This window comes from Triticum aestivum, chromosome 5A (genome assembly GCF_018294505.1).
Source record: "Triticum aestivum cultivar Chinese Spring chromosome 5A, IWGSC CS RefSeq v2.1, whole genome shotgun sequence".
Classification (NCBI taxonomy): domain Eukaryota; kingdom Viridiplantae; phylum Streptophyta; class Magnoliopsida; order Poales; family Poaceae; genus Triticum; species Triticum aestivum.
Genome location: NC_057806.1, coordinates 112726136 through 112753522, shown reverse-complemented (window position 1 = coordinate 112753522; position 27387 = coordinate 112726136).

Below are 27387 nucleotides of genomic sequence, written 5' to 3'. Positions count from 1 at the left end.
GCTACTTCACCTATATGTGTTGCTGATAAGGATTATGAATTATCTGTTGATCCTGATATAATTACTTTGGTTGAATCTGATCCTTTTCATGGTTATGAATCTGAAACTGTTGTAGCACATCTTACTAAATTAAATGATATAGCCACCCTGTTCACTAATGATGAGAGATCTCGCTACTTTTATATCCTTAAAATATTTCCATTATCATTAAAGGGTGATGCTAAGATATGGTTTAATTCTCTTGATCCTGGTTGTGTGCGTAGTCCCCAGGATATGATTTATTACTTCTCTGCTAAATATTTCCCTGCTCATAAGAAACAAGCCGCTTTAAAGGAAATATACAACTTTGTGCAAATTAAAGAAGAGAGTCTCCCACAAGCTTGAGGGAGGCTTCTCAAGTTACTTAATGCTTTTCCTGATCATCCTCTTAAGAAAAATGAAATACTTGATATCTTTTATAATGGACTAATCGATGCTTCCAGAGATTACCAGGATAGTTGTGCTGGTTCTCTTTTCAGGGAAAGAACACCGGATGAAGCTGAAATCTTATTGGATAATATGTTGACAAACAAAAATAATTGGGCACCTCATGATCCAGCTCCTGAGGCAGCTCCTGCTCCAATTAATGATCCTATTCCTAAACCAACTCCGAAGAAGAGAGGTGTTCTATTTCTCAGTCTTGAAGATATGCAAGAGGCAAATAAATCTATGAAAGAAAAAGGTATTAAAGCTGAAGATGTTAAGAATTTACCTCCTATTGAAGAAATACATGGTCTTAATTTACCGCCTGATGAAGAAATATATGATCTTAATCCTTTATTTATTGAAGAACCTCCAGACCTCGATAACCCGACACAGGTAGTAAAGGTAAATTCTCTCTATAGATATGATAAAGCTGAAATCCCTCCTACTAAAATTGCTAGTCAATGCTTGGATGAGTTTGATAATTTTATGTTTAAGCAAGAAGACTTCAATGCTTATTTTGGTAGACAATTAAAACAAGATGCTATATGATTAAATACTTGGGTGATTATATGGCTAATATTAGAGGTGAACCTAAATTGTTAGCAAACATGCTTCTATGGTTACCACTCAAGTAGAACAAGTACTTAAAGCTCAAAAAGAATTGCTCAATGAGATGAATAGTAAGAAAAGTGATTATGTTGTCAAAGTGGCTACTAGAATTGGTAGAATGACTCAGGAACCTTTGTATCCTGAAGGCCACCCTAAGAGAATTGAGCAAGATTCTCAGAGAAATAAAATTGATGCACCTAGTTCTTCTAAAAAGAAGAAAAAGAAAAATGATAGAACTGTGCAAACTTCTAGTGAACCTATTGCTGAATCACCTGATAATCCAAATAATATCTCTATGTCTGATGCTGAAACACAATCTAGTGATGAACATGAACCTAATGAAAATGTTAATGATGATGTTCATAATAATGCTCAACCTAGTAATGATAATGATGTAGAAATTGAACCTGTTGTTGATCTTGATAACCCACAATCAAAGAATCAACGTTATGATAAGAAAGACTTTGTTGCTAGGAAACATGGTAAAGAAAGAGAACCTTGGGTTCAGAAACCCATGCCTTTTCCTCCCAAACCATCCAAGAAAAAGGATGATGAGGATTTTGAGCGCTTTGCTGGAATGATTAGACCTATATTTTTGCGTATGCGATTGACTGATATACTCAAAACAAATCCTTATGCTAAGTACATGAAAGATATTATTACAAATAAAAGAAAGATACCGGAAGCTGAAATTTCCACCATGCTTGCTAATTATACTTTTAAGGGTGGAATACCAAAGGAACCTGGAGATCCAGGAGTACCTACTATACCATGCTCCATTAAAAGAAACTATGTTAAAACTACTTTATGTGATCTTGGAGCCGGTGTTAGTGTTATGCCTCTCTATTTATATCATAGACTTGATTTGAATAAGTTGACACCTACTGAAATATCTTTGCAAATGGCTGATAAATCAACTACTATACCTGTTGGTATTTGTGAGGACGTGCCTGTTGTGGTTGCAAACATTAATATTTTAACGGACTTTGTTATTCTTGATATTCCCGAGGACGATAGTATGTCTATTATTCTTGGAAGACCTTTTCTTAATACGGCAGGGGCTATTATTGATTTCAACAAAGGCAATGTCACTTTTCATGTTAATGGTAATGAGCATACGATACACTTTCCGAGGGAACAACCTCAAGTTCATAGTATCAATTTTATCGAAAAAATTTCATCGATTATATTTGGAGGTTTTGAATTTCCTCTCCCTATAGTCAAGAAGAAATATGATATACTTATTATTGGGGATATGCATATGCCTGTCGAGGTAACCTAGTGTTATTCGAAATTTCTCCGGTTTCATGTTAATCGGAATGGGTTTGTTAACAAGACTTGATCAACCTTGTTAGTGGATTCCTTTTGACGAGAATGAGATGGATGAAACTAGAAGCACAACCTTGTGTACCCTCTCTATACTTTCTGTTATTTAGTTGAAACAAAGTAAAAATAAATAATTTTCTGTCTGTTATCTGATTATCCATGCAATATAAAAATACCTCGAAAATAAAAGTTCTCCAAATTCCCTGAAAATTAAATATGATTTTTTATAGAATATTTGAGGATTTATGGAACAAAGAACACACCAGGGGGGCCAACGACCTTGCCACGAGGGTGGAGGGCGCGCCCACCCCCTAGGGCGCGTCCCCTGCCTCATGGGCCCATGGTGGCCCTCCTCCACTTATTCTTCCAGCCACACACTTCATCTTCCTCCCCCAGACACGAAAAACCAACTCAAACCCGAGTCCAAGCTCGTTTTGCTGCCATTTTCGAAATCCTTGCTCAAAGCACCTCTCACAAAACTGCTTGGGGAGATTGTTCCTTGGTATGTGACTCCTCCATTAGTCCAATTAGTTTTTGTTCTAGTGCTTTATTCATTGCAAATTTGTGTTGTTTAGGTGACCCTGTTCTTGAGCTTGCATGTCAAATTTACATGGTCAAAAGTAGTTTTGATGCATGATATAGGCCCTAGGCACTTGTAGGAGTAGTTGCTATCAATATTATTGAGTTTGGTTTACTTTTATTTTGAAGTTCCTAAATTTTTTTCAGAATTTTTCAGAGGAAGAAATATGCTTAGGAAAATGTTCCAAGGTGGTTCTTCAAAGAAGCAAGGACCCAGGCTTGCAATGCGTGATGCTAACGAAGAGCCACCAAGAGACACTCCAGTGCGTCCTTGTGAGTGGCCTTCTGAAATTTTTATGGATCAATCGGGAATTAAAGAAGAATTTAACGCATATTTGCGTAATGCCGATCTTGAGGACTTTGAGGCAGACAAATGCCCCCAGTATCATGAGCTCACAAGCTCTTTTGTGAGGAGGTTTGAGTATTCATCTTCACGTAATTCTCCTTCAGTCATGTTTGATCTTTATGATAAATTGTATACCATGGACCTAGAAGATTTCACTCTTGCTTGCAAACTTCCACAATGGGGTAGTGTTAGGGATCCCCCTAAATCTGAATTTAGAAACTCTCTTGCTAGTATAACTATAGGGGAATTTAGAGATATAATGCAAGCTACCATAGGGAGCATTCACTTTCCTGCTATACATTATTTTGCTCTCTTCATAGGTAGGTGCATAAATACTAAGGATGAAGCATGTCACATGTGTGTCCCTGACCTTAGCATTCTCAGGAGTGCTGTGTCAGGAGACCAATCTTTTCATATGGGAGCCATTGTAGCCCGTAGGTCGCATCATAATAGACATAATGGAGATTTCTTTGGAGGAATTTATGCAACCCGCTTAGCCAAATTTCTTGAGATAGACGTTCGTGAAGGAGACATGGAGTTGCCTCCTGCTTATTTAGATTTTGATTCTATCGTTTCCCACCATTTTGTTGAGAGGAACGAATCACCTCTCTAGTACCGACTAATCTTTGACAGACGCCGTGCTGTCCATATTACTCTCCCTGCTCCTGCTTTCTTTGATTATCAGGCAAGAGGAGGATATACTATTACCAGAGAGGAGGCAGATGAGTACGAGAGGAGAGCGGAGGCCGCTCGTCGCCACGCTGCAGCTCAGGAGGCGATAGCCGCTGCATCTCAGTACGACCCCAACTATTATTATGGATATCAGCAAGGCCAGCCGTGGCCATAGACCAACTTAGGCCAAAAGCCTAAGCTTGGGGGAGTACGTATTTCTCAACGACATTACATTTATGTTCGCGCACACTCATTGCCAGATGTCGGTGCTCATACTTTTTCATTGTATCATCCATGCTAGTTTATTTTCTTTTATGCTTTCTTCTTGTATGTTTGATGAACCTTAAGAAAAAACCAAAAAATTAGTTGTAGCTTTTAATTAATTTACTTTCCATGTTGTAGTAGTAATTAAAAAGAAAACCCAAACATATTTCCTGTTCTTCTTTTGCTTGTTGGGAGCTTTTCCATGTAAATAGTTTTATTTCTTTTCTTTTCTTTGGGGGTCAGTAGGAGAAGACCTTGATTAAATTGTTGAAGTGTCTCTTATATGCATTATTGTTTATTTGACAAAAGAGCCCATATTGCCTTGTCTTCTCCTGTTTATTGAATGCTCGTAGATTCCAGCTTAGTCCAATGCACGTGCACTCTTATTATTATTCACATTGTTCGGCCATGCAAGTGAAAGGCAATTATGATGATATATGATGGACTGACCAAGATGAGAAAAGCTGGTATGAATTCAACCCCTTTTGTTTTTGTAAATATGATGAGTTCATCGTTCTTGATTCAGCTTGTTATGAATAAACATGTTTGCAATGACAATTAGAGATCATAGTTGCTTGTGCCATGCTTGATTATCTATGAGTTATAATGATTTACCTGGCGTGCCAACATGCTATTAAAATGGTTATGATGTGGTATGATAGGGTGGTATCCTCCTTTGAATGATTTAAGTGACTTGACTTGGCACATGTTCACGCATGTAGTTGAAACAAATCGACATAGCCTTCACGATATTTATGTTCATGGTGGATTATATCTTACTCATGCTTGCATCCAATGTTTATTAATTTTAATGCATGTACATGGCTGTTGTCGCTCTCTAGTTGTTCGCTTCCCAGTCTTTTGCTAGCCTTCACCTGTACTAAGCGGGAATACTGCTTGTGCATCCAAACTGTTGGAAATATGCCCTAGAGGCAATAATAAATTGATTATTATTATATTTCCTTGTTCATGATAATCGTGTATTATCCATGCTAGAATTGTATTGATAGGAAACTCAGATACATGTGTGGATACATAGACAACATCATGTCCCTAGTAAGCCTCTAGTTGACTAGCTCGTTGATCAACAGATGGTTACGGTTTCCTGACCATGGACATTGGATTTCGTTGATAACGGGATCACATCATTAGGAGAATGATGTGATGGACAAGACCCAATCCTAAGCCTAGCACAAAGATCGTGTAGTTCGTATGCTAAAGCTTTTCTAATGTCAAGTATCATTTCCTTAGACCATGAGATTGTGCAACTCCCGGATACCGTAGGAATGCTTTGGGTGTACCAAACATCACAACGTAACTGGGTGACTATAAAGGTGCACTACAGGTATCTCCGAAAGTGTCTGTTAGGTTGGCACGAATTGAGACTGGGATTTGTCACTCCGTGTAAACGGAGAGGTATCTCTAGGCCCACTCGGTAGGACATCATCATAATGTGCACAATGTGATCAAGGAGTTTATCACGGGATGATGTGTTACGGAACGAGTAAAGAGACTTGCCGGTAACGAGATTGAACAAGGTATCGGGACACCGACGATTGAATCTCGGGCAAGTATCGTACCGATAGACTAAGGGAATTGTATACGGGATTGATTAAGTCCTTGACATCGTGGTTCATCCGATGAGGTCATCGTGGAACATGTGGGAGCCAACATGGGTATCCAGATCCCGCTGTTGGTTATTGACCGGAGAGTCATCTCGGTCATGTCTGCATGTCTCCCAAACCCGTAGGGTCTACACACTTAAGGTTCGGTGACGCTAGGGTTATAGAGATATTAGTATGCGGTAGCCCGAAAGTTGTTCGGAGTCCCAGATGAGATCCCGGACGTCACGAGGAGTTCCGGAATGGTCCGGAGGTAAAGAATTATATATAGGAAGTGCTATTTCGGCCATCGGGACAAGTTTTGGGGTCACCGGTATTGTACCGGGACCACCGGAAGGGTCCCGGGGGTCCACCGGGTGGGGCCACCTGCCCCGGGGGGGCACATGGGCTGTAGGGAGTGCGCCTTGGCCTACATGGGCCAAGGGCACCAGCCCCTAGAGGCCCATGCGCCAAAGGGACAAGAGGAGAGGAGAGTCCTAAAGGGGGAAGGCACCTCCGAGGTGCCTTGGGGAGGATGGACTCCTCCCCCCTTGGCCGCACCCTTCCTTGGAGGAAGGGGCAAGGCTGCGCCCTCCCCTTCTCCCTTGGCCCTATATATAGTGGGGGGAAGGGAAGGCAACTATACCTAAGGCCTGGCGCCTCCCTCTCCCTCCCGTGACACATCTCCCTCCTCCCGCAACGCTTAGCGAAGCCCTGTTGGAATCCCGCTACTTCCACCACCACGTCGTCGTGCTGTTGGATCTCCATCAACCTCTCCTCCCCCCTTGCTGGATCAAGAAGGAGGAGACGTCGCTGCTCCGTACGTGTGTTGAACGCGGAGGTGTCGTCCGTTCGGCGCTAGGATCATCGGTGATTTGGATCACGACGAGTACGACTCCATCAACCCTGTTCTCTTGAACGCTTCCGCATAGCGATCTACAAGGGTATGTAGATGCACTCACCTTCCCCTTGTTGCTGGTTTCTCCATAGATAGATCTTGGTGACACGTAGGAAAATTTTGAATTATTGCTACGTTCCCCAACAGTGGCATCATGAGCTAGGTCTATGCGTAGATTCTATGCACGAGTAGAACACAAAGTAGTTGTGGGCATTGATTTTGTTCAATATGCTTGCCGTTACTAGTCTTATCTTGATTCGGCGGCATTGTGGGATGAAGCGGCCTGGACCAGCCTTACACGTATGCTTACGTGAGACCGGTTCCACCGACAAACATGCACTAGTTGCATAAGGTGGCTAGCGGGTGTCTGTCTCTCCCGCTTTAGTCGGATCGGATTCGATGAAAAGGGTCCTTATGAAGGGTAAATAGCAATTGGCATATCACGTTGTGGTCTTTGCGTAGGTAAGAAACGTTCTTGCTAGAAACCCATAGCAGCCACGTAAAACATGCAAACAACAATTAGAGGACGTCTAACTTGTTTTTGCAGGGTATGCTATGTGATGTGATATGGCCAAAGGATGTGATGAATGATATATGTGATGTATGAGATGATCATGTTCTTGTAATAGGAATCACGACTTGCATGTCGATGAGTATGACAACCGGCAGGAGCCATAGAAGTTGTCTTAATTTATTTATGACCTGCGTGTCAACATAAACGTCATGTAATTACTTTACTTTATTGCTAACCGTTAGCTGTAGAAGTAGAAGTAATAGTTGGCGAGACAACTTCATGAAGACACGATGATGGAGATCATGATGATGGAGATCATGGTGTCATGCCGGTGACGATGATGATCATGGAGCCCCAATATGGAGATCAAAGGAGCTATATGATATTGGCCATATCATGTCACTATTATTTGATTGCATGTGATGTTTATCATGGTTATACATCTTATTTTCTTAGAACAACGGTAGTAAATAAGATGATCCCTCATTACAATTTCAAGAATGTGTTCTCCCCTAGCTGTGCACCGTTGCTAAAGTTCGTCGTTTCGAAGCACCACATGATGATCGGGTGTGATAGATCCTTACGTTCACATACAACAGGTGTAAGACAGTTTTACACATGCAAAACACTTAGGGTTAACTTGACGAGCCTAGCATGTACAGACATGGCCTCGGAACACAAGAGACCGAAAGGTCGAGCATGAGTTGTATGGTAGATACGATCAACATGAAGATGTTCACTGATGATGACTAGTCCGTCTCACGTGATGATCGGACACGGCCTAGTTGACTCGGATCATGTAATCACTTATGACTAGAGGGATGTCTAAGTGGGAGTTCATAAGATGAACTTAATTATCCTGAACATAGTCAAAAGGTCTTCGCAAATTATGTCATGGCTCACATTTCTGTTCTACTGTTTAGATATGTTCCTAGAGAAAATTTAGTTGAAAGTTGATAGTAGCAATTATGCGGACTAGGTCCGTAAACTGAGGATTGTCCTCATTTGCTTCATAGAAGGCTTATGTCCTTAATGCACCGCTCAGTGTGCTGAACCTCGAACATTGTCTGTGGATGTTGCGAACATCTGACATACACGTTTTGATAACTACGTGATAGTTCAGTTAAACGGCTTAGAGTTGAGGCACCAAAGATGTTTTGAAACGTCGCGAAACATATGAGATGTTTCGAGGGCTGAAATTGGGATTTCAGGCTCGTGCCCACGTCAAGAGGTATAAGACCTCCGATGATTTTCTTAGCCTACAAACTAAGGGAGAAAAGCTCAATTGTTGAACTTGTGCTCAGATTGTCTGAGTACAACAATCATTTGAATCGAGTGGGAGTTGATCTTCTAGATGAGATAGTGATGTCTCTCCGAAGTCATTACCACCAAGCTGCTAGAGCTTCGTGATGAACTATGATATATCAGGGACATATATGATGATCCTTGAGATATTCGCGATGTTTGACACCACAAAAGTATAAATCAAGAAGGAGCATCAATTGTTGATGGTTGGTGAAACCACTAGTTTCAAGTAGGGCAAGGGCAAGAAGGGATACTTCATGAAACGGCAATTCAGCTGCTTCTCTAGTGAAGAAACCCAAGGTTGAACCCAAACCCGAGACTAAGTGCTTCTGTAATAAGGGGAACAGCCACTGGAGCAGAATTACCCTAGATACTTGGTAGATGAGAGGGGTGGCAAGGTCGATAGAAGTATATTGGATATACATTGTGTTGATGTGTACTTTACTAGTACTCCTAGTAGCACCAAGGTATTAGATACCGGTTCGGTTGCTAAGTGTTAGCAACTCGAAATAAAAGCTAAGAATGAACGGAGACTAGCTAAAGGTGAGCTGACGATATGTGTTGGAAGTGTTTCCAATGTTGATATGAGCATAGACATGATTGGATTATGTCTATCGCAATACGGTTATTCATTTAAGGAGAATAACGGTTACTCTGTTTATTTGAATAATACCTTCAATGGTCTTACACCTAAAATGAATGGTTTATTGAATCTCGATCATAGTGATACACATGTTCATGCCAAAAGATAGTAATGATAGTACCACCTACTTGTGGCACTGCCACGTAAGTCATATCGGTATAAAACGCATGAAGAAGCTCCATGTTGATGGATCTTTGGGCTCACTCGTTTTGAAAAGTTTGAGGCATGCGAACCATGTCTATTGGTGTATATGCATGAAGAAACTCCATGCAAATGGACCGCTTGGACTCACTTGATTTTGAGTCACTTGAGACATGCAAATCATACCACGTGGGCAAGATGACTGAAAGGCCTCGTTTTCAGTAAGATGGAACAAGAGAGCAACTTGTTGGAAGTAATACATTTTGATGTGTGTAGTCCAATGAGTGCTGAGGCATGTAGTGGATATCGTTATGTTCTTACTTCACAGATGATTTGAGTAGATGTTGAGAATATTTACTTGATGAATCACGAGTCTGAATTATTGAAAGGTTCAAGTAATTTCAGGGTGAAGTTGAAAAATCGTCGTGACAAGAGGATAAAATATCTATGATATGATCATAGAGATGAATATCTGAATTACGAGTTTGGCACAGAATTAAGACATTGTTGAAATTGTTTCACAACCGATACAGCCTGGAACACCATAGGGTGATGGTGTGTACGAACATCATAATTGCACCCTATTGGATATGATGCATACCATGATGTCTCTTATCGAATTACCACAAAAGTTTATGGGTTAGGCATTAGAGACAACCACATTCACTTTAAATAGGGCACCACGTAATTCCGATGAGATGACACCGTATGAACTGTGGTTTAGAGAAACCTAAAGCTATCATTTCTTAAAAGTTTGGGGCTGCGACGCTCATGTGAAAAAGTTTCAGTCTGATAAGCTCGAACCCAAAGCGGATAAATGCATCTTCATAGGACACCCAAAACAGTTGGGTATACCTCCTGTCTCAGATTCGAAAGCAATAAGGGATTGTTTCTAGAATCGGGTCCTTTCTCGAGGAAAAGTTTCTCTCGAAAGAATTGAGTGGGAGGATGGTGGAGACTTGATGAGGTTATTGAACCATCACTTCAACTAGTGTATAGCAGGGCACAAAGAGTTGTTCCTGTGGCACCTACACCAATTGAAGTGGAAGCTTATGATATTGATCATGAGACTTCGGATCAAGTCACTCCCAAACCTCGTAGGATGACAAGGATGCGTACTACTTCAGAGTGGTACGTAATCCTGTCATGGAAGTCATGTTGCTAGACAACAATGAACCTACGAGCTATGGAGAAGCGATGGTGGGCCCGGATTCCGATAAATGGCTCGAGGCCATATAATCCGAGAGAGGATCCATATATGAAAACAAAGTATAGACTTTGGAAGAACTACTTGATGGTTGTAAGGCTGTTAGGTACATATGGATTTTAAAAGGAAGACGGACAATGATGGTAAGTATCACCATTAAGAAAGCTCGACTTGTTGTTAAGATGTTTTCCGACAAGTTCAAGGAGTTGACTATGATGAGACTTTCTCACTCATAGCGATGCTAAGAGTCTGTTGGAATTATATTAGCGATTACTGCATTATTTATGAAATCTTGCAGATAGGATGTCAAAACATTGTTTCCTCAACGATTTTCTTGAGGAAAGGTTGTATGTGACACAACCAGAAGGTTTTGTCAATCCTGAAAGATGCTAACAAGTATGCAAAGCTCCAGCAATCCTTCTAAGGACTGGAGTAAGCATCTCGGAGTTGGAATGTATGCTTTCATGAGATGATCAAAGATTTTGGTGTATACAAAGTTTATGAGAAACTTGTATTTCCAAAGAAGTGAGTGGGAGCACTATAGAATTTCTGATGAGTATATGTTGTTGACATATTGTTGATCAGAAATGACGTAGAATTTCTGGAAAGCATATAGGGTTATTTGGAAAGTGTTTTTCAATGGAAAACCTGGATTAAGCTACTTGAGCATTGAGCATCAAGATCTATAAGGATAGATCAAAACGCTTAATGGTACTTTCAAATGAGCACATTCCTTGACATGATCTTGAAGGTGTTCATGATGGATCAGTCAAAGAAGGAGTTCTTGCCTGAGTTGTAAGGTATGAAGTTAAGACTTAAAGCTCGACCACGACAGAAGAAAGAGGAAGGACGAAGGTCGTCCCCTATGCTTTTGTCATAGCCTCTCTATAGTATGCTATGCTGTGTACCGCACCTGAAGTGTGCCTTGCCATGAGTCAGTCAAGGGGTACAAGAGTGATCTAAGAATGGATCACAGGATAGCGGTCAAAGTTATCCTTAGTAACTAGTGGACTAAGGAATTTTCTCGATTATGGAGGTGGTAAAAGAGTTCGACGTAAAGAGTTACGTCGACGCAAGCTTAACACCTATCCGGATAGCTCTGAGTAGAGATACCGGATACGTATAATGGAGCAACAATTTAGAATAGCTCCAAGTAGAACAGTTATTTGAAATGGCTCCAAATATAGCATAGTAGCTGCATCTACAAGATGACATAGAGATTTGCGAAGTACATACGGATCTGAATGTTGCAGACCCGTTGACTATAACCTCTCTCACAAGCATAACATGATCAAACCCAGAACTCTTTGGGTGTTAGTCACATGGGGTGTGACCTTGAGTGTTAATCACGTATCGATGTGAACTAGATTATTGACTCTAGTGCAAGTGGGAGACTGTTGGAAATATGCCCTAGAGGCAATAATAAATTGATTATTATTATATTTCCTTGTTCATGATAATCGTTTATTATCCATGCTAGAATTGTATTGATAGGAAACTCAGATACATGTGTGGATACATAGACAACATCATGTCCCTAGTAAGCCTCTAGTTGACTAGCTCATTGATCAATAGATGGTTACGGTTTCCTGACCATGGACATTGGATGTCGTCGATAACGGGATCACATCATTAGGAGATTGATGTGATGGACAAGACCCAATCCTAAGCCTAGCACAAAGATCGTGTAGTTCATATGCTAAAGCTTTTCTAATGTCAAGTATCATTTCCTTAGACCATGAGATTGTGCAACTCCCGGATACCGTAGGAATGCTTTGGGTGTACCAAACGTCACAACGTAACTGGGTGACTATAAAGGTGCACTACAGGTATCTCCGAAAGTGTCTGTTGGGTTGGCACGAATCGAGACTGGGATTTGTCACTCCATGTAAACGGAGAGGTATCTCTGGGCCCACTCGGTAGGACATCATCATAATGTGCACAATGTGATCAAGGAGTTTATCACGGGATGATGTGTTACGGAACGAGTAAAGAGACTTGCCGGTAACGAGATTGAACAAGGTATCGGGATACCGACGATCGGATCTCGGGCAAGTATCATACCGATAGACAAAGGGAATTGTATACGGGATTGATTAAGTCCTTGACATCGTGGTTCATCCGATGAGATCATCGTGGAACATGTGGGAGCCAACATGGGTATCCAGATCCCGCTGTTGGTTATTGACCGGAGAGTCATCTCGGTCATGTATGCATGTCTCCCGAACCCGTAGGGTCTACACACTTAAGGTTCGATGACGCTAGGGTTATAGAGATATTAGTATGCGGTAACCCGAAAGTTTTTCGGAGTCCCGGATGAGATCCCGGACGTCACGAGGAGTTCCGGAATGGTCCGGAGGTAAAGAATTATATATAGGAAGTGCTATTTCGGCCATCGGGACAAGTTTCGGGGTCACCGGTATTGTACCGGGACCACCGGAAGGGTCCCGGGGGTCCACCGGGTGGGGCCACCTGCCCCGGGGGGGCACATGGGCTGTAGGGGGTGCGCCTTGGCCTACATGGGCCAAGGGCACCAGCCCCTAGAGGCCCATGCGCCAAAGGGACAAGAGGAGAGGAGAGTCCTAAAGGGGGAAGGCACCTCCGAGGTGCCTTGTGGAGGATGGACTCCTCCCCCCCTTGGCCGCACCCTTCCTTGGAGGAAGGGGCAAGGCTGCGCCCTTCCCCTCTCCCTTGGCCCTATATATAGTGGGGGGAAGGGAGGGCAACTATACCTAAGGCCTGGCGCCTCCCTCTCCCTCCCGTGACACATCTCCCTCCTCCCGCAGCGCTTAGCGAAGCCCTGTTGGAATCCCGCTACTTCCACCACCACGCCGTCGTGCTGTTGGATCTCCATCAACCTCTCCTCCCACCTTGCTGGATCAAGAAGGAGGAGACGTTGCTGCTCCGTACGTGTGTTGAACGCGGAGGTGACGTCCGTTCGGCGCTAGGATCATCGGTGATTTGGATCACGACGAGTACGACTCCATCAACCCCGTTCTCTTGAACGCTTCCGCATAGCAATCTACAAGGGTATGTAGATGCACTCACCTTCCCCTCATTGCTGGTTTCTCCATAGATAGATCTTGGTGACACGTAGGAAAATTTTGAATTATTGCTACGTTCCCCAACACAAACTCCTTAAACCCCAAAGTTATTCCACATGAGTCCACTATACCTTCCTATATGCGGTATCTACCTGCCGTTCCAAGTAAATTTGTATGTACCAAACTCTAAACCTTCAAATAATCATCCTGTTTTGTATGCTCGAATAACTCATGTATCAGCTAGGGCTGTCTGAATCTTCCATGTTAGGCGGGTTATTCTCAAGAGGAGTGGACTCCGCTCCTCATTCACGAGATAAAGGGCTGGTCACCGGGATGCCCAGTCCCATGCTTTATGCAAACTAAATCAAAATAATTGCAAACAAAACTCCCCCCTGGGACCTGATGTGTGTTGGAGTGTAGGATCGAAAGTATGTCTAGAGGGGGGGTGATTAGACTACTTGACCAAATAAAAACTTAACCTTTTCCCAATTTTAGTTCTTGGCAGATTTTAGCTATTGTAGGACAAGTCAAGCAATCATCACACAATTCAAGCAAGCATACAAAGAGTATATTGGTAGCGGAAAGTAAAGCATGCAACTTGCAAGAATGTAAAGGGAAGGGTTTGGAGAATTCAAACGCAAATGGAGACACGGATGTTTTTCTCGTGGTTCGGATAGGTGGTGCTATCCTACATCCACGTTGATGGAGACTTCAACCCACAAAGGGTAACGGTTGCGCGAGTCCACGAAGGGCTCCACCCACAAAGGGTAACGGTTGTGCGAGTCCACGAAGTGCTCCACCCACGAAGGGTCCACGAAGAAGCAACCACCCACAAAGGGTCCACGAAGAAGCAACCTTGTCTATCCCACCATGGCCATCGCCCACGAAGGACTTGCCTCACTAGCGGTAGATCTTCACGAAGTAGGCGATCTCCTTGCCCTTACAAACTCCTTGGTTCAACTCCACAATCTTGTCGGAGGCTCCCAAGTGACACCTAGCCAATCTAGGAGACACCACTCTCCAAGAAGTAACAAATGGTGTGTAGGTAATGAACTCCTTGCTCTTGTGCTTCAAATGATAGTCTCCCCAACACTCAACTCTTTCTCATAGGATTTGGATTTTGTGGAAAGAAGATTTGAGTGGAAAGCAACTTGGGGAAGGCTAGAGATCAAGATTCATATGGTAGGAATGGAATATCTTGGTCTCAACACATGAGTAGGTGGTTCTCTCTCAGAACATATGAGTTGGAATTGTGTATGTGTTCTGATGGCTCTCTCCACGAATGAAGAGGAGGTGGAGGGGTATATATAGCCTCCACACAAAATCCAACCGTTACACACAGTTTTCCAATCTCGGTGGGACCGAATCAACAAACTCGGTCGGACTGAAAAGGTAAACCTAGTGACCGTTAGAGATTTTCGGTGGGACTGACATGCAACTCGGTAGGACCGATATGGTTAGGGTTTGGGAATAACGTAATCTCGGTGTGACCGATTACACAAACTCGGTGGGACCGATTTTGGTAATAAGCTAACCAGAGAGTTGGTCAGGCAAACTCGGTGGGACCGATTTGCTCTTTCGGTGAGACCGAAAAGTTACAAAAAGGAAACACTGAATTTACATTGCAATCTCGATGGGACCGATTCGCTCTTTCGGTGAGACCGAAAAGTTATGAAAGGGAAACAGAGAGTTTGCAATCCCATCTCGGTGAGACCGAGATCCCTATCGGTAGAACCGAATTGCTAGGGTTTGGCAGTGGCTTATGACAAGTGAAACTCGGTGGCGCCGGATAGAAAGAATCGGTAGGACCGAGTTTGGCTTAGGGTTTAGGTCATATGTGGATATGGGAAAGTAGTTGAGGGTTTTGGAGCATATCATTAAGCACATGAAGCAAGAGGCTCATTAACCAACACCTCATCCCTCCTTGATAGTATTGGCTTTTCCTAAAGACTCAATGTGATCTTGCATCACTAAAATATAAAATGAAGAGTCTTGAGCTTTTGAGCTTGAGCCAATCCTTTGTCCTTAGCATTTTGAGGGTTCCACTTTCACATCCATGCCATGCCAATCATTGAGCTTTCCTGAAATAGTCATCTTGGAATAGCATTAGCTCAATGAGCTATATGTTGTTATGAATTACCAAAACCACCTAGGGATAGTTGCACTTTCAATCTCCCCCTTTTTGGTAATTGATGACAACATATAGATCAAAGCTTCGACAAATGATAATAAGCATGAAATATATCGTCGCTTTGAGAATTATGTGACAAGTAAGAGCTCCCCCTAAATTTGTGCATATTTAAAATTTGCTTTGGACTGCAAATGCACAAAGAGTTAGAGTCATGGGTTACTCTTCCATGTCACATACATCTTGGTGGAGCGCTTAAAATGATAAGAATGAAGTACATGCACTCATCACCAAGAATAGTGAATGATCACATAAGATAGATAAGATAATAGCATTAAGCAAACATTAAGTGTAGCTTATGATCAAACACATGATCATCAATGTCTCACAAGCATAGTATCTCAAGCACTCAAAAGCAAACAAAGTTCGAAAAACCACCAAATAAAGCAAGAGAGAATAAAAGCAACACTCTCTCTCTCGAAGCCTATGATCTATACATTTTTCTCCCCCTTTGGCAACAAGTTACCAAAAAGTTCCTAGAAAATGCATAGTGCTAGATCGACGCTCAGGCTTGATCTTCAGGTGGTGGTGGAGTCCGGAGCACTCCAAGGACGAAGCCTTCTGTAGACGTGGTCGGAGTCGAGGCTGAAGTAGATGCTGGAGCTGGTGGAACTGAGGCTGTAGCTGGTGCAGAAGTGGTGGCTCTAGAGTCAGCAATTGGCACTGCATGTGATCTCTGAGCTCTTAGCACTCTGGCAAATGCATCAGTTGTAGTCTTGCCTCTCCTCTCCTGCATGTCATCCTGAAGTTGTTCCACTGCAGACTGAATCTCTGTTACTTTGACATCCAAGTCATAGAACTTTTGTTCCATGATCCTCTCTAAGCTTGCCTGGTTCTGAGTTAGGGTGGCTAGTCCTTGCTCAATCCGCAGGGTGGATGCAATCAAGTAACCAAGCTACTCTTGTTTGGTTTTCAGGAAATATTCAGATGCCTCCTCTTGAGTAGGCATCTTGGCAGCTTTCTCCTTCCTTGCCTTCTCCTTCTTTGCTTGTGCTTGGGTAGACGATGGTTCATTCTCAGTCATAACAACTTGATTATCTTCAAAATCTGGACGGATGGGCAGGTGTTCCTTGTCCAAAAAGTATATGCCCATGCCCATCTTGGAGTTAATTAGCTCCTGAATTTGAGGGGCATATCCACAGCTCCTCTTCTGATCTGCTGGAGTCCTTTTGATAGTCTCTACTATGAGGCTCATGACCTTGAATTTCTGAGGCACATCAAAGATATGTAGCAAGTTGATTGCATGGCCTCTGATCATCTTGTGATCTCCAGACTTGGGCAATAAGGTGTGCCCCAAGATCCAATTGATAGTTGGCAGCCCTGACAGAAGATAATGCACTGAGCCAAACTTGAAAGTATCAAGTGCTTCATTTGGAATCTCCTTGTACATGTTGGACATAGAGTTGTGATCCATCTTCTTCTTAGAATATACATCCAAGTCATCCTCATGCTCTTCTCGGGCATTGATGAGCTGTGCCCACTCAGCAACTGTTAACTAATATCTGGTTCCTTCTGACATCCAAGTTATCCTACCATCTGGATAAAAATGTGCTGTGGAGTAGAATTGCATAATGAGTTCCTCGTTCCACTTTGGGAGCTTCTGCCCAACAAAGTCTGCTACTCCACAAGCATTGAAGCTGTCATACACTCCAGGGTAGTGTTCTTCATTGTCCTTGATGTATTGTCAGTTAGTCCATCTCATATCACAGACTATTGGCTTCTTATCAAGCAGCACTGTCTCATAGAAGTCCTGCTGTTCCTTGGTGTGAAATCTGTAGTCAACAGCAGTCCTCCTCCTTGAAGCATACGGATCTGCTTCTCTCCACTTCCTCAGCCCTGAGTCTCTCCTGAGCTTCATATCCTCAGCCACAGGATGAGCATCATTGTGGTCTGGGATCTTGGGCTTGAGTTTTCTAAGAACTTGACCTTCTTCTTCTTCAGCAATGTCAGGCACTGGGGCCTTGTTCTTTTCAGCAGCTGGGATGCTTCTTGTATTTCTCTTTGGCGCAAACTTGGGCTTGGAGGTAGCTTTCGGTGCTTCTTTGGGCTTAGATGCAGCAGCCCCTGATCTTATAGCATCACCCATAATCTTAGGTGCCTTAGGTGCTGGTGCAGCAACCTCTTCTTCCTCTTCCTCTTCCATGATGGAAGTATTTCCAAGCACTCTGGCTACGGTCTTCTTGACCCTTTCCTTCCTCTTCTTGCCTTCAGCAGCAACTAGCTCTATGGGAGTGGGCTTCTCAGAAATCTTGGTTGAAGCTCTGGCCTTTGGCATAGGCTGCCTGCCAGCTGGCCTTTTGATCTTTAAGCCTGGCTTTGTGCCCTGTGCTGGATCAACTCTCTTGGAAGTTGCTTCCTCTTCTGCCACATAATCTTCATCCTCAAAATCTGAAGTTTTCTTCTTTCTCTGTCTGGTGGCAGCTTTAGGTAGATTGCTAGGAGTACTTCTGCTGCCATCATCTGAAGAACTTGAGGGACTAGTGCCCTCACTCATCTGCACTTGCTCTTCTGACATGTTCTGGCTATCACTTTGGTCTGACATGATGAACAAGCTGACTGCTGACCCTGTGAATAGTTTATAGATGAGGTAGAATAGATGAGCATCACAAAATGCAGAGATTTTTGCAAACGAATGACCCAAAAACTTAGTTTTAGTTTCCCACAGAAATCATCTCAGATCTACCGATTTTTAAACTCGGTGATACCGAAGCAGTTTTGGAACCTAAACCGGTGAACTCGGTCAGACCGAGTCATAGTTCGGTGGCACCGAGACTGCTAGGGTTTCACAGAGTTCCAAAATCGGTCACACCAATAAGTAATTCTCGGTCAGACCGAGTCTCACTTGTGCAATGGCATAAGCCAAATCGGTGGGACCGATTTTTTCAACTTGGTGGGTCCGAGATGGTTTCGGCGGAAACCTAAACCTAGAATTTTCGAATCAAACCTAATCTACGAGCGCATTGACTAGATAGGAGTGTTTCAATCGTGGCAAGAATCATGATGATCACAATGTGCTAAGAGTCGGATTGGAGAATAGCACAAAGATCGAGTCCATACCCTAGTTCGGCGAAGACTCGCTACGGCGGCAACGGCGGGGTAGAATTCCGTTGACGGCGATGGAGACCAGCGATTGGAGGCGGCTAGTGGTGAGGAGACGATTCGGAGACCAGGTTGGCAGAGCAGGCTATCGTGCGGGCGAAGGGGTTTGGATAAATTTCCAAAATTTTGCCCGTGACTATATATAGCCCGACCCTGTCGGTGTGACTGAGTGGAATGACTCGGTGGCACCGAGATGCAAAACTGTATACAGTTATTGCAACTTGGTGTGACAGAAAGGTTCAAATCTGTTGCACCGAGATCGAAAACATAGATCAACTTAATGATCTCGGTAGGACCGAAAGTAGGGTATCGGTCAGACCGAGAATCATAAAGAGGTTTTGGAAGTTTAAGTCTATGGTGAATCGGGGACTCCGAGCGCTCCTCACACAGAGTGGTTCGAATCTGACTTGATCAAATTTTGTGATGTAGCATGAATAGAGTTTGAGACGAGAAAAGCATAGATAGCTAGAGGAGGTTATTAGGCATTCTTGTCCATCCACTTGGCAAAAGGAAATAAAACCGAACAATCAAAGCAACAAGTGGATGTCCTCGAATGAGTAAAATATGCAACCAGCATGCTCACACAATAAGATGGCAAATGAAATATGTGACAAGGCATGCACAACCAATTCTAGCATCTACCAAGCAATTTGCGATGACAAGGTCATCTATATATGAGTATATTGACTTAGGAGTCAAGTGATAACACTTGATCATAGGTCATACTCATCGTTTAAGCTCAAGTGGGGTTACCACTTTTACATAAAGCATTGTTGTGTTCACATCTTTAGAGTTGCTTTAGCTCAAGTCTTAGAGTAAAGCTCCCCCTAGATGTGATATCCCTCCTTAGAGGGATGAACTAACCTCGGGTTTTGTCGATGATGACTTCATGTAGATGTTGAAGATTTGGATGCTCAATGTTGATGTAGGTCACTTGGAGCTATCCATTTGAGTGAATTGCACTTTCAATACCTACATGGGTTAGTCCCACAAGGAACAAACAAGGATATCCATAGACATAGAGTGATGCACACACAAGATGATGTCCATGAAAACTTTTAGGTTACCTCGTCCCTTGTCTTACCAACAAGAGGGTTTGTGACTCCTTGAACTAGTGCAAGATGTGGAAGTTGATTGCACTTGTTCTTGCCAAAATGATAAGAGTGAAGTATGTTGGCGGAGTCACCCTCAAGAACTCTTTAGTTCTTCTTCTTTTGGATCCACACCATCTTGATGGGAATCCTTGGAGTTGTAGTCGTACTTGATGAAGTGGAACTTGAAGTAGTCTTGGGAATCCACATGACTAAGGTCTTAGGAGCTTCTTCAAATGCATCAATTTCCTCTTGAAGCTTGTCCTTGCCTTTTTGCTTGTAGTCTTGTGGTGGAAGATCATCTTGAGCTTGTGTCCCCTTGAAAGAAGTATCATACTTCTCTTGTTGAGGAACAAACTTTGTCTTGGGGTATTGATCTTCTTCCCACTCAACTCCATTGGCATTGAACTTTCATTCAAAACCAACACCTTGATTCTTCTGGTGCATTCCTTGCTTGCGCACAATTCCTCGAATTGCTTACTCCCGGCAAGGCTTTTGTACACTCCTTTCTCTATAATTCCCTTCAATAAGCTATTTTCTTGCTCAAGTGTAACTTGGCTAAGAGAATCATTAGTGGAATCAAGAGAACTACTAGAAGCAACAATATTGGATTTAGCATGATCATTGTTACTGCTAGAGGAAGAATCTTTCTTGTTCTTGTTACTAGACTTGACTTGAGGCATGTAAGTGGATAAGAGTAAACGCTTGGCAATGTAAGGAGAACTTTTCTTGCGGAGATCATCATTGATTGCTTTTAAGAACTCATGCTCTTGCTCAAGATTGAGCTTTTGAAAGCGTAATTTCTCATGAGCTCTTAAAAGTTCTCTATGATCTTCGAAGATAGTTTCATGAGCTAACTTAAGAGTGTTTAGTTCTTTAGTTAGAGCCTCAATCTTCTCCTTATCATTGTCATTCGTTTTATCTTGATTAGCATGATTAACTGACATTTCATCATAGTATTCATCACTAGAGTTGTCAACAAGAAAATCATCACCTAACAAGTCATCTTCATCACTATTGAAATCAACATACTCGGGGTGTGTTACCTTAGGACCTTTGGTCATGAAGCATCTTCCAATTCCTTCATTTGGTGAGTCAAATATGTCGTAGGAGTTGGTTGACACAAGTGCTAGACCGGCAACACCTTCATCTTGAGTATCTTCGGAGTCGGAGTGTTAACTTCTCTCGGAGTGGGTGTCGAAGTCGGAGCCGGATAACCATTCACCAACATGAGCTTGATGTCTTCGTTTTGTGTAGCTCCTTGATGATTTTTCCTTCCTTTCTGAATCCTTGCTTCTCCGTGAGTATCTTTGTTCATAACGATCATCTCTACTCCTTCTCTCTCTTGGTGGTGATTCTTTGCTTCTTCTTTTTGGAGAATCTTCTCTTCTCTTGTAGGGAGCCGTACACTCATTGGAATAGTGTCCGGGTCTTCCACAACTATAGCAGTTTCGCTCTCGACTAGAAGATCTTTTGTCATTGTAGGACCTTGACTTGAAGCTTCTATCTTTGCTTCTACTCTTGTAGAACTTGTTGAAGTTCTTCACCATTAAGCTCAATTCTTCATTGAAGTTTTGTTTCTCACTTGATGATGTAGGGGCTTCACATGAGGCTTTGTAGGCACCACTTGATTTGTTGTGAAGTTCCTCTTTATCCTTAAGTGACATCTCATGAGCAACAGTTCTTCCAATCACCTCCATTGGCTTGAGATCTTTGTAATTGGGCATCATTTGGATCAATGTGCACATGGTATCATATTTTCCATCCAAGGCTCTTAGAATCTTCTTGATGATGAATCTATCGGTCATCTCTTCACTTCCTAAGCCGGCAATCTCATTTGTGATGAGAGCAAGCCTAGAGTACATTTCAGCGACACCTTCACCATCCTTCATTTTGAACTTGTCAAGTTGACTTTGAAGCACATCCAACTTGGATTCCTTGACGGAGTCGGTACCTTCGTGCATATCAATCAAAGTGTCCCAAATTTCCTTTGCATTCTCAAGACGGCTGATTTTGTTGAATTCTTCGGGGCACAATCCGTTGAAGAGAATATCACAAGCTTGAGCATTGTACTGCAACATCTTCAACTCATCCACGGTAGCTTCACGGTTTGCTTCTTTCCCATCAAAGAAGTCACCTTGCAAACCAACACACACAATAGCCCAAACGGCGGGGTTATGTCCAAGAATATGCATTTTCATTTTATGCTTCCAACTAGCAAAATTAGTACCATCAAAGTAAGGACCTCTACGGTGATAATTTCCCCCGCTAGACGCCATACTCTCCTAGGTTGTGAAACCAAGGCTAAGACCACCAAAAGCTATGGAGATCAAAGCAAATGGAGACCAAAGCTCTGATACCACTTGTAGGATCGAAAGTATGTCTAGAGGGGGGGGGTGATTAGACTACTTGACCAAATAAAAACTTAACCTTTTCCCAATTTTAGTTCTTGGCAGATTTTAGCTATTGTAGGACAAGTCAAGCAATCATCACACAATTCAAGCAAGCATGCAAAGAGTATATTGGCAGTGGAAAGTAAAGCATGCAACTTGCAAGAATGTAAAGGGAAGGGTTTGGAGAATTCAAACGCAATTGGAGACACGGATGTTTTTCCCGTGGTTCGGATAGGTGGTGCTATCCTACATCCACGTTGATGGAGACTTAAACCCACAAAGGGTAACGGTTGCGCGAGTCCACGAAGGGCTCCACCCACAAAGGGTAACGGTTGCGCGAGTCCACGAAGGGCTCCACCCACGAAGGGTCCACGAAGAAGCAACCACCCACAAAGGGTCCACGAAGAAGCAACCTTGTCTATCCCACCATGGCCATCGCACACGAAGGACTTGCCTCACTAGCGGTAGATCTTCACGAAGTAGGCGCTCTCCTTGCCCTTACAAACTCCTTGGTTCAACTCCATAATCTTGTCGGAGGCTCCCAAGTGACACCTAGCCAATCTAGGAGACACCACTCTCCAAGAAGTAACAAATGGTGTGTAGGTAATGAACTCCTTGCTCTTGTGCTTCAAATGATAGTCTCCCCAACACTCAACTCTTTCTCATAGGATTTGGATTTTGTGGAAAGAAGATTTGAGTGGAAAGCAACTTGGGGAAGGCTAGAGATCAAGATTCATATGGTAGGAATGGAATATCTTGGTCTCAACACATGAGTAGGTGGTTCTCTCTCAGAACATATGAGTTGGAATTGTGTATGTGTTCTGATGGCTCTCTCCACGAATGAAGAGGAGGCGGAGGGGTATATATAGCCTCCACACAAAATCCAACCGTTACACACAGTTTTCCAATCTCGGTGGGACCGAATCAACAAACTCGGTCGGACCGAAAAGGTAAACCTAGTGACCATTAGAGATTTTCGGTGGGACTGACATGCAACTCGGTAGGACCGATATGGTTAGGGTTTGGGAATAACGTAATCTCGGTGTGACTGATTACACAAACTCGGTGGGACCGATTTTGGTAATAAGCTAACCAGAGAGTTGGTCAGGCAAACTCGGTGGGACCGATTTGCTCTTTCGGTGAGACCGAAAAGTTACAAAAAGGAAACACTGAATTTACATTGCAATCTCGGTGGGACCGATTCGCTCTTTCGGTGAGACCGAAAAGTTACGAAAGGGAAACAGAGAGTTTGCAATCCCATCTCAGTGAGACCGAGATCCCTACCGGTAGAACCGAATTGCTAGGGTTTGGCAGTGGCTTATGACAAGTGAAACTCGGTGGCGCCGGATAGAAAGAATCGGTAGGACCGAGTTTGGCTTAGGGTTTAGGTCATATGTGGATATGGGAAAGTAGTTGAGGGTTTTGGAGCATATCATTAAGCACATGAAGCAAGAGGCTCATTAACCAACACCTCATCCCTCCTTGATAGTATTGGCTTTTCCCAAAGACTCAATGTGATCTTGGATCACTAAAATATAAAATGAAGAGTCTTGAGCTTTTGAGCTTGAGCCAATCCTTTGTCCTTAGCATTTTGAGGGTTCCACTTTCACATCCATGCCATGCCAATCATTGAGCGTGAAATAGTCATCTTGGAATAGCATTAGCTCAATGAGCTATATGTTGTTATGAATTACGAAAACCACCTAGGGATAGTTGCACTTTCATGGAGGCACTCGTTGTTTCGAGCAAGCCATGGATTGATGTTTGTTGGTGGAGGGGGAGTATAAACTTTACCATTCTATTTGGGAACCGCCTATAATGTGTGTAACATGGAAGATATTGCCATCTCTCGGTTGTTATGTTGACAATGAAAGTATACCGCTCAAAATGTTATTCACCTCTATTTTAAAACTGAGCTCTGGCACCTCTACAAATCCCTGCTTCCCTCTGCGAAGGGCCTATCTATTTACTTTTATGCTGAGTCATCACCCTCTTATTAAAAAGCACTAGCTGGAGAGCACAACTGTCATTTGCATTCATTACTGTTAATTTATATTGGGTGTGACTATGATTGGATATCTTTTACCATGAATTACAATGTCTAGTCAGTCCTTGATCTTTAAAGGTGCTCTACATTTATGTTTTGCAGTCTCAGAAAGGGCTAGTGAGATACCATCTTGTTATATCATACTATGATTGTTTTGAGAAAGTGTTGTCATCCGAGATTTATTATTATGGCTTGCTAGTTGATTATGTTATTGATATGAGTAATCATGAGACCTGAGAATTATTGCAAATGTGGTTAATTATAATCTTTGCTGAAAACTTGAATGCTAGCTTGACATATTTACAACAACAAGAGCAAACAGAGTTTGTAAAAGTTTTTCTTTATTTCTTTCAGTTTGTCAACTGAATTTCTTGAGGACAAGCAATGGTTTAAGCTTGGGGGAGTTGATACGTCTCCAACGTATCTACTTTTCCAAACACTTTTGCCCTTGTTTTGGACTCTAACTTGTATGAATTGAATGGAACTAACCCGGACTGACTGTATTTTCAGCAGAATTGCCATGATGTTGTTTTATGTGTAGAAAACAAAATTTCTCGGAATGACCTGAAACTCCACGGGATATATTACAATAAATAATAATAAAATCCTTGCCAAAGATGAAGACCAGGGGGCCCGCACCCTTCTCATGAGGGTGGGGGGCGCCCCTCTAGGGCGCGCCCCCTACCTTGTGGGCCCCCTAGAGACCCCCCGACTCCAACTCCAACTCTATATAACTGCTTTCGGGGAGAAAAAATAGGACAGAAGAAATCATCGCGTTTTATGATACGGAGCCGCCGCCAAGCCCTAAAACCTCTCGGGAGGGCTGGTCTGGAGTCCGTTCGGGGCTCCGGAGAGGGGGATTCGTCGCCGTCGTCATCATCAACCATCCTCCATCACCAATTTCATGATGCTCACTGCCGTGCGTGAGTAATTCCATCATAGGCTTGCTGGACGGTGATGGGTTGGATGAGATTCACCATGTAATCGAGTTAGTGTTGTTAGGGTTTGATCCCTAGTATCCACTATGTTCTGAGATTGATGTTGCTATGACTTTGCTATGCTTAATGCTTGTCACTAGGGCCCGAGTGCCATGATTTCAGATCTGAACCTATTATGTTTTCATCAATATATGAGTGTTCTTGATCCTATCTTGCAAGTCTATAATCACCTTTTATGTGTTATGACCTGTTAACCCCGAAGTGACAATAATCGGGATACTTACTGGTGATGACCGTAGTTTGAGGAGTTAATGTATTCACTATGTGCTAATGCTTTGTTCTGGTTCTCTATTAAAAGGAGGCCTTAATATCCCTTAGTTTCCATTAGGACCCCGCTGCCACGGGAGGGTAGGACAAAAGATGTCATGCAAGTTCTTTTCCATAAGCATGTATGACTATATTTGGAATACATGCCCACATTACATTAACGAATTGGAGTTAGTTCTGTGTCACCCTATGTTATGACTGTTACATGATGAACCGCATCCGGCATAATTTTCCATCATTGATCCAATGCCTACGAGCTTTCCATATACTGGTTTACGCTTATTTACTTTCCCGTTGCTATTGTTACAATCACTACAAAATACCAAAAACATTACTTTGCTTTCATTACTCTTTTGTTACCGTTACCATCACTATCATATTAGTTTTCTACTGAACACTTTGCTGCAGATACTAAGTTTGCAGGTGTGGTTGAATTGACAACTCAGCTGCTAATACTTGAGAATATTCTTTGGCTCCCCTTGTGTCGAATCAATAAATTTGGGTTGAATACTCTACCCTCGAAAGTTGTTGCGATCCCCTATACTTGTGGGTTATCATTCCCCAAAGTTTCTACTAGAGAGTCAAGATGAAAACGTGTGCCAACCCCTATGCATAAGTTCGCAATGTCATGGAATTCGCAAGTTGATCACCAAAACATACATCGAGTAGATCACGTGAATATCCCATTGTCACCACAGATAAGCACATGCGAGACATACATCAAGTGTTCTCAAATCCTTAAAGACTCAATCCGATAAGATAACTTCAAAGGGAAAACTCTATCCATTACAAGAGAGTAGAGGGGGAGAAACATCATAAGATCCAACTATAATAGCAAAGCTCACGATACATCAAGATCATGCCGAATCAAGAACACAAGAGAGAGAGAGAGAGAGAGATCAAACACATAGCTACTGGTACATACCCTCATCCCCGAGGGTGAACTACTCCCTCCTCGTCATGGAGAGCGCCAGGATGATGAATATGGCCACCGGAGAGGGATTCCCCCCTCTGGCAGGGTGCCAGAACGGGTCTAGATTGGTTTCTGGTGGCTACGGAGGCTTGCGGCGGCAGAACTCCCGATCTAGGTTTCTTTCTCGAAGTTTGGGGATATATAAGAGGCGTTGGCATCGGGAACAAGTCAGGGGGGTCCACGAGGCGGGCACGAGGTAGGGGGCGCGCCCAGGGGGTAGGGCGCACCCCCACCCTCGTGGTGGCCTCGGGACTCTTCTGGTCCATCTCCAGTACCCCGTGGGCTTCTTCTGGTCCAAAACAATGTCCGTAAATTTTTAGTTCAATTGGACTCCGTTTGATATTCCTTTTCTGCGATACTCAAAAATAAGGAAAAAACAGAAATTGGCACTTGGCTATAGGTTAATAGGTTAGTCCCAAAAATCATATAAAATAGCATAAAAATGCATATAAAACATCCTAGATGGATAATATAATAGCACAGAACAATCAAAAATTATAGATACGTTGGAGACGTATCAAGCATCCCCAAGCTTAATTCCCGCTTGTCCTCGAGTAGGTAAATGATAAAAACAGAATTTTTGATGTGGAATGGTACCCAACATATTCATCAATGTAATCTTCTCTATTGTGGCAAGAATATTCAGATCCATAAGATTCAAGACAAAAGTTTAATATTGACATAAAAACAATAATACTTCAAGCATACTAACCAAGC